This window comes from Oncorhynchus masou, chromosome 14 (assembly GCF_036934945.1).
Source record: "Oncorhynchus masou masou isolate Uvic2021 chromosome 14, UVic_Omas_1.1, whole genome shotgun sequence".
NCBI classification, from domain to species: domain Eukaryota; kingdom Metazoa; phylum Chordata; class Actinopteri; order Salmoniformes; family Salmonidae; genus Oncorhynchus; species Oncorhynchus masou.
In genome coordinates, this window is record NC_088225.1 from 30,441,852 (window position 1) to 30,451,134 (window position 9,283).

The 9,283-nt window shown below is 46.4% G+C and overlaps 1 pseudogene; it reads right to left on the minus strand.

Annotated features, from left to right (window-relative positions):
- Positions 1 to 230: 230 nt before the first annotated feature.
- Positions 231 to 9,075, minus strand: LOC135554724 (GTP-binding protein 1-like; annotated as a pseudogene).
- Positions 9,076 to 9,283: the final 208 nt, after the last annotated feature.

The window sequence follows — 9,283 nt, forward strand, 5'->3', positions numbered from 1 at the left end:
ACTTGTGCGCATGTTTTTGTCAGACAAAATAGCTGATTCACAGGGGGTGTAATATAGTTGTAAACTCTTCAGAGGAGGATACACATGACTGTCCTCCATGAAAGGTGGCTATCGAGGAGGAGAGGATACACATGACTGTCCTCCATGAAAGGTGTCTATCGGAGGAGGAGGAGAGGATACACATGACTGTCCTCCATGAAAGGTGGCTATCGAGGAGGAGAGGATCATGACTGTCCTCCATGAAAGGTGGCTATCGAGGAGGAGGATACACATGACTGTCCTCCATGAAAGGTGGCTATCGAGGAGGAGAGGATACACATGACTGTCCTCCATGAAAGGTGGCTATCGAGGAGGAGAGGATACACATGACTGTCCTCCATGAAAGGTGGCTATCGAGGAGGAGAGGATACACATGACTGTCCTCCATGAACGGTGGCTATCGAGGAGGAGAGGATATTTTTCCTTTTTGCCCACCAACACTATCCCTTTCCGGGCCATGGAGGATGGACTTGAGAAAGGGTGTGATGATTGTCAGACAAACCCTTGCTTTCCTTTTGGTCATAAATGGCAAATTAAACATCTTATCTACAATATTTCACTCATAATGAAGGCCCACTAAAATGTACCATTCACTATGTCAGTTGTGACCTTACTTCCTTTCATTAATCTTCACATTTTAGTATAAAATTAAATAGAAAACATGCTTCATTGTGTCATATTGGGGGATTCTAGTGGTAAATAGGAAATGAGAGAAACTAGTATGCCTGCTAAACAGTGAAACAATGAGCTATAGTGCATGGAGCTGGGTTACTCTACTGTAAGGGAATAGCTGCCCATGTGGCTTCGGGCCCATGATTAACTATACACAGTATTACAGTGATTCTCACCGTAGACCCAATGAAAGAAGGCATATCAGGTTCATATACTGTAAATATAAGGATGCTTTCTAAACTAATCGGAGATGAGGAGAGTGAGGAGGCAGAGGTAACCATCTACAAGCACAGAGCTGGGAGCTGCTTTTCACCGAGACTTTCTCTGGTGTGAGTGATAAAGACACTTGATAAGGCGATAGATAGCAGGGTGGTATAGAGGGAGAGAGTTTGGGAAAGGGACATTTTATGACCCCATTTTTTCAATGGGGGTTTGTAGTGGAGTAGTTTTTGGGAAGGGGGGTTAGTTGTCTGCTGAAACAGGTGGATGGAGGAAGTACTGTAGTTTGGGGGCTGAGAGGGGTGTAGTTTAGGAACCTCCTGTGCCTGCTGATGACGGGGCTGCTGTGGTGGAGCTGCTCTGGTTTGATTTGCCTTTATGTCTCTGTCCTCCTCGTCTCCTGCTCCCTCCTCCTGACTTTGTCTGTAGAGAACGGATCACAATCAGACAGACGAAGAACAGAAACAACTGGGTTAACAATGAGATTACCATTCAAAATCACTTCCAGCTAAGACTGATGTTATCAAACTGAACTACATGCTGTGGACACATCTCTAGAAGATTCATGTCAGGTTCACATCAGTTGAGGCATGCATTGTTTCAGGATATTTACAGAAGTTACTAGACAAGACTCATTTCCCACGCCTCAATGGTTACATAACTCATTTGACCTGCCTGGTTCCCATTGTTTATCTTGCTCTGTTTGTTTCTGTTTACCTTGCCCTCTTTGTTTCCCTCATTACTCTGAGGGTCATCCTCCCCCTCTGTCTGAGGAAGCAAGCAAAGCACCAACACAGAGAAAGAGGAGGAATGGAGGGCAAATCCAGGATGTAGTAACGTTGTAATGCACAAAGAGGATGAAGAGCAAATGAACGTGGAAATTGAAAAGAATGCAGAGAATGAGGGTGAGAAGAGACAGGGTGGCAGGTGGAGTAATCATTAAATTATAATAGCAATGAAAAGGAAGGAAACAGTAGGGTGTGAAAACATGAAGAGGAGAAGAATAGTAGGAGAGGTGTTAGGTAGATCAGACAGACACAGCTACAGAAGAAAACATTCTAGAAGCAGTAAAGCAAGTTAAGAGGAAAGCTTACGCACCACACACACGCACAAGTTAAACACTTACACCTATTCAACTGCCCTGAAACTATTACTTTCACGACTCGACCCGCCATCTAACCATCCCCTCCACTCCCTTCATTCGTTCCTTCACTTTCTCTCTCTCACCAGTTGTTGTGATTGGTGCGGACTGTCTGGTCTGGCTGTGCTCGCTTCGTCCTCATTGGCAGGCGTGGTTCCATCCTCTCTGCGGTACGGGGCTTTTTCGTAGACTGCATTTTGATTTGCGGGGTTTGAAGTTTGACGGCAGATTATTGGTCGACTGCAGCAGCTGTAAACACCCACCCACCAATAAGATTAATGTGTGAGAGAAGTACTCTGCATGCAGGTACTCTGGTGTCTTTATGACCTTTCGTAAACCATTCAGAACCATTCATAAGCCTTTAAGTCCAGATCTTGGTGATGATACCCACAGCCTTGGTGTATCCCTCACCAGTCTACTCTCTGGTCTATGTGGAGGAACTCTGGGGTCTTCATGAGCATGATCCTTCATAAACCCTTTCCAACCATTCATAAACCTTTCATAAGCCTTTCTAACCCCTGACCTTGGTGATGGTGCCCACAGCCTTGGTGCGTCCCTCTCTGAACACCAGTCTCTGGTCTGTGTGGAGGTACTCGGGGTCTTGATGAAGCGGAAGTGGACCGATGCCTTGTCCCCTGTTCGTAGACAGTCTCTGTTCATGGTCAGGATAGTGGCTGTCTGCCTGATGCTGCCACAGTGCACTGCGAAGGGGGAGAAAGAGGAATGATGAGAGAAGGAGAGATATATATAGTCAGACATGAGACAGCTGTGTGTGTGTGTGTGTTTCTTGCTGTGTGTGTGTGTTTCTCTCTGTGTGCGTGTGTGTGTGTCTCACCCATGGCCTGGTAGCGGGGTGATATCGTAGTTGGGTGGTGCAGAACCAGAATCTCAGCCATAAATTCCCATGATGCCTGTGGGTTTAACCTGGGGGACACCATCACCATGCCTTTCCTTATGGATGAACGCTTGATCTAAGGAGGGAGAGAGAGGGGAGGGGAGGGGGGAGAGAGGGGAGGGGAGGGGAGGGGGAGGGGGGAGGGAGGGAGGGAGAGGGGAGAGGGAGGGAGGGAGAGAGGGAGGGAGGGAGAGGGAGAGAGCGAGGAGCGGAGGGGGAGGGGAGAGATAAGGTAGAGATAGAACATGGAACATGGAGAGAGGGAGCGGGAAGGGAGGGGAGAGAAACAGAGAGACTTGAGGTATTGACTCCTATTCACTGAAAAAAACATTCAGTTCAACTTAACATTTATCTATCTATGAAGAAAAGTGTTGTAATACCAAACATCTCCAGCAGGGGACACTAAAGAGAAAACATACCTTTTTGAGGGCAAAGGAGGCAGTCTGTCCACCTCTCACCTCCTTGACTGGCATCCTCTTCCTGTGGATAGATTTGACTGCAATGGGAGGAAACTGCCCAGTGGGTCTGGGCCTAACAACATTGTGTCATTCAGACGTATCAATCCACGTAAAGTAGTCCCTGAAACGACAGTGCCTACACCCTGACGGAGAAGGTAAACATGGTTAGAGAGGTGTGTGTGTGGCATCAATATGCATCTGTAGCAGCTGCTTTGTGTGTGTGTGACTAACCGGTACTGAGTAGGTGTCATCTATCTGGAACTCTGCAGGTTCGTCTTCTCTGAAGGAGGTTTTAGAAGACAGCAGGTTGAGGAACATCTTCAGCAGGTCCATGTTCTCTCCTGTCACATTGGAGATCTGGAAGATTGGACACATCCTACACACACAAACACACTGAATTATGGTCCCCTATAATTGAAGCAAAATCCAGTTTATAAAGAGTGTGTGATTGTGGCTACAAAGTGTGTGCCTTAACGTTTACCTCTCAGAGCTGAAGTTGGAGGCTGTGACGATGACGTCATCTTTGTTTTGGACCAGAACAGGGATCTTTCTGCAGCCTGGGGACTTTAGTAACCTCTGGAGCAGCTTTAACGTCTCTGTTACAATAACACAACCAGTAAAGTCAGGTTTTGTGATGACTGTCAATATTGTAACCAAAAAAGGGGGAGGGGGGTCCTCATCACTAAATCTAAGAGAAAGAGGTATGGTGGGGTAGTGGGAATATGGTTTCACCTGTATAATTATTTCATATCAGTGCAGATGTGGGGAAGGAGTCCAGGAAAGGAAGCAGATTTAGACTTGAGATGCACCCAGAAAGAGAAAGAAAGGAACTGACCTTGTAGGATGTTGGCAGGACACATGTCTATCTTGGTGACCACTACGAACACAGGCACATTGAGGGCCAGGGCCAGACCTAGATGCTCCTTAGTCATCCCTACGATACCTGCATTACTGCCCACCTAGAGAGAGGATGGGAGAGATAGACAGGGAGAGGGAATAAAGAGAGCGAGGGGGGATAGAGAGAGCGAGGGGGGATAGAGAGGGAGAGGGGGGAGAGAGCAAGGGGAGGGTAGAGAGAATGGGGGTGGAAGGTGTAGAGAGAGAGGGGGGTGGAAGGAGGAGAGAGAGAAGGGGGGTGGAAGGAGGGGAGGGGGAGGGAGAGAGGGAGGGAGGAGCGAGGGAAGGAGGGAGAGCGAGGGAAGGAGGGGAAGGAGGGAGGGAGAGGGAGAGGAAGCGAGGGGGAAGCGAGGGAAGGAGGGAGAGAGGAGGGAAGGAGGGAGAGAGCGAGGGAAGGAGGGGAAGCGAGGGGAGAGAGCGAGGGAAGGAGGAGAGGAGGGGGAGGGAGGGAGCGAGGAAGGAGGGAAGGCAAAAGAACATGGTGAAAGATTAATCAGTGGTGCTGTTGATGGATAGTAAAGTCAGAAAAAGCACCAACGCCCAAAAATGACCCCCTCACTCACCATGAGCATGCAGAAGTCAGGCAGGTGTCCAGTCATTCCAAACACTGTGGTCTTGAGATACTTCTCATGTCCAGCTAGGTCTATGAAGGTGATGACCTTAGAGGACCTCTCACAGATCTTAGTCCAGTCTAGACTGCCACCATGGCTGTCTGGCTTATTCACCACCTAGGATACAGGGACAGATGTTACACACAACAACAACTTCATGTCTCCATCTGTAAAACCAATTCATCAACAAAATTATCAATGAAGCAGGCCTTACATTGTCATCTCTCAAGTGTCATGTCAATGTTATCCCAGTGTAATCTCCGTCACCTATAAGCCCCTCCTATGTCATCTCCCTCACCTGTCCCTTCTGGTCGAAGCCCAGGATGTCGTTCCCCACACTGCTGGTCCTGCCGCTCTCCATCTCGTGTTTGTGTCTGAAGAGTTTCTGGCGGGCGAACCCCCTGCCGTTGTCCAGTTCCCCGTGGGTCAACACCCCCAGCAGGGTGCTCTTACCTGCATCCACGTTACCCACCACCGCTACCCTGAGAGAGGGGAAGAGAGGGGAGGAGAGATTTGACATTTGGGACACAAGATCAGATGAAGATGGAGAGAGAGAGGATGAAAACAGAGTATTGCTTGTGTGTTGCTTTGACAACACTGGATCTCCCCCCTTTATGTCAATGTCCCCTTAAGCTTTTTTTCATTTAAATTGCATTTGAGAGACATGCTTGTCTTCGTCAGCCCAGGTCTAATGTCAAAACACATCTAATTGTCAGCCTTTGACCCCTGATCAAGTCAGCCTTTGACCCCTGACACTTGACCTTCCCCCAACTCACCTGACCTCCAAGAAGTCTTGATCACCCACGCGTCGGCGGATGAGGTAGTCGCGTACCTGCCCCCCAGCTTCGATACGCTCCCTCAGCAGGATCAGCTCTGACTCGGTCTGCTCACACAGGGACTGAACTGTGGCTACAGACGCCTCCATGTCTCCCTCATCCAGACCATAGTCACCTCCGTCTGATAGAAAGGGATGACGGGTGAGGGGTTGGGGGGGGTTTATCGGTGTAAAATGTCACTCGCTACAGTAAGTGACTGATTCTGTGAGCTAGTGAATGTAGGAGCAAATCAGTGCATACTGTATAGCCTCATTGAGTGAGTGAGTGAGTGAGTGAGTGAGTGAGTGAGTGAGTGAGTGAGTGAGTCCGACTTACCTGAGCCCATCCCAACTACGTAGATGGTCTCCCCACAACCCTCGTCCATCCTCTCCCGGAGTTGTCGTAGTAACGAGTCATACTGCTCTCCATTAGGGCTGACCAGGGCCAACTGACAAGGGAGGGAAGGAGAGACAGAAAATGGTTGATGCAGGCCTGGGTATCCTATAACATGGCCATGGTGGAAAGCCTACACATATATCCATTGATAAAGGCCTAAATGTACTTTATCAAAAGCTATAGGGCTATTCATCTTGTATTGTCCTCCATCTGGTTAGAGTTGTGAATGCTACACCATTTCTGTGAAAAATTGATTATTCATCTCGTCTAAAAACATTTGACTATCTGGGTACTCAGATTTGGCTGTAGATTTACCTTACAAGCTTGCTTTCAGTCCAAATCAATCTCTATACAATGTTCTCAGCTTAGGGAACCCTGATAAAGACAATGTAGAGTTGTGAATGCCCCACTATTTATGTGAAAATAGATTCATCCAAACAGTGAGGGAGTTTGTTTTGCATCACTCGGGCCCGGTGGGTGGGGTTTGCACATTTAAGACCATTCCATTGGTCCTAAACTGAAATCTCTACCCACCCAGAGCACACAGCCACGGAAAAAGAAATGGCCCAATCAAAAGCAGGTGAACTTGCCTGACAGCTTTCTGTTACCGAGTGTTGCATCAGAATCATACTTATTTGGCTTTTTCGAGACATACATTGATGGCAGATTTTTAAATCATCACAGTGGTTTCATAATAATGACATAAAGTCATTATTACTCAATGTCATTTTTACTCAAAGCTGCAGGCTAAAGTTAAATCTAGACTTGGTTTCCTCTATCATAAATCGCTCCTCTTTCACCCCAGCTGCCAATCTAACCCTGATTCAGATGACCAGCCTTCCAATACTCGATTACAGAGACATAATTTATAGATCTTCAGGTAAGGGTGCTCTCGAGCAGCTAGATGTTCTTTACCATTCGTCCATCAGATTTGCCACCAATGTTCCTTATAGGACAAATCACTGCACTCTCTACTCCTCTGTAAACTGGTCATCTCTGTATACCCATCGCAAGATCCACTGGTTGATGCTTATTTATAAAACCCTCTTAGGCCTCACTCCCCCTATCTGAGATATCTACTGCAGCCCTCATCCTCCACATACAACACCTGATCTGCCAGTCACATTCTGTTAAAGGTCTCCAAAGTACACACATCCCTGGGTCGCTCGTCTTTTCAGTTCGCTGCAGCTAGCGACTGGAACGAGCTGCAACACTCAATCTGGACAGTTTAATCTCAATCTCTTCATTCAAAGACTCAATCATGGACACTCTTACTGACAGTTGTGGCTGCTTTGTGCGTATTATTGTCTCTACCTTCTTGCCCTTTGTGCTGTTTTCTGCCCAATAATGTTTGGACCATATTTTGTGTTGCTACCATGCTGTTGTCATGTTGCTACCATGCTGTTGTCATGTTGTGTTGCTACCATGCTGTTGTCATGTTGTGATGCTAGCATGCGGCGTTGTCATGTGTTGCTGCCTTGCTATGTTGTTGTCTTAGGTCTCTCTTTATGTAGAGTTGTCTGTGTTTTGTCCTATATTTATATTTGATTTATTTTTATCCCAACCCCCATCCCTGCACAGGGGTAGGCCATCATTGTAAATAAGAATTTCTTAACTGACTTGCCTAGTTAAATAAAGTTTTATAAAAAATAAACACACACACCTAACCTATTTGTTCTGTAGTATTGACACCAAAACATCCTAGAAGTATTGCATCTTTCTGTTTATTCTAGTTCATTTCTCTCTGTTGATACCGATCTTGATATGGATGAGTGCCAAAGATGGAGGGAGATGAGTTTCCTGTCAGTCAACAACACACTGATCATTGTTCAGCACTGTAAGTTGAGCCTGGCCCATTTGCCAGAAACACTTCCTTTTGACACACACCATTTCTCTATTGCCCTCTGTTTCATCGGTCCAAATGGTGGCACAGTATGTATAAGGACTCATCAACCAGAGAAAGAGTCATGCCCATGGCTGTGGTTTGTGAGTCACACTGCTGCTGGAGTGTCCTCTCTCTAGCCAGTAGTTACATCAGCCATAACACATTCAAGACCCATTCAAACCACACCTGATCTGATATGCTTGCTAAAGCCTCTTAAGGATCCGCACCTTTATTTCAATGTTCTTGTTACTTACAACCTTCATGCTAATTGCATTAGCCTACGTTAAGCTCAACCGAAGCTTAAAGTGACAGAGTCAGTAGGACATTTAAAACCACACACTTTTGCCACAAATATAGTTCTGAACTTTTAGATATGCAATTCTGCATAACATTTTAAGCAAGATGGGCACTCAGCTAGATTGATTAGTATATAGCACAATCGTTATTCTAACTAGCTAACTTAGCTTGCAATACAGCAGCCAGAAGAATGACAGCAAGTTTAGGCATAATAAATGCCAACATGAAGATGATAAACACAGCCCCGACTAGCGCGGCCAGGCTAACTACCTTGCTAGTGAAGTCAATACCGAGATCCCCGGTCTCGCCGTTGAAGAGGTCGCCGTCCTCGAGGCACTCTTCCCCGGCGTCATGATCTCCACAACCTCCTCCATCCGGAGCGAAAATGCTCGCGGGCATCAGAGCGTCTGCGAGGACTGGTATGGAATTTGGGGTTATATTCGGCTCGTGTGCAGCCAACGATGCCATTATGTCGGCTTTGCAGTAACGATTGCTATATTGTCTTCTTGCTGTCTCTTGTGTTGATTATTATGACAGCTAGCTAGCTTCAGACCACTAAACAGCTGATATATGTGCAGTTATTACACAGAACTGAGAAACAAAGCAATTGTATGATACAGGTAGATTACAAAAATGATCTCGTACGTTTTGGCTATCTGCTTTCTGTGTAGCTAGCATTAAAATATATGTTTACAATCCTCCAAGTGGCAACAGAAAATTGCGGTGACGTAAATTAAAAAACATAAGGGGGTTGGTTCATAGTGTTTTTTTTGCTGACACACCTTCTTATCAAAAATCTAACCAATTGCGCGCCGAATACCCAAATAATATTCCAGAATAAACCAATCAGAGCAAGTGAGTGCTTCACATATAATTAGAAAAAACGTCCAGCGTGGTTAAAATATCGGCGTGGTTGATATCAGCAATGCGTCAACTCATCGTATCAGGATTGGTTCAT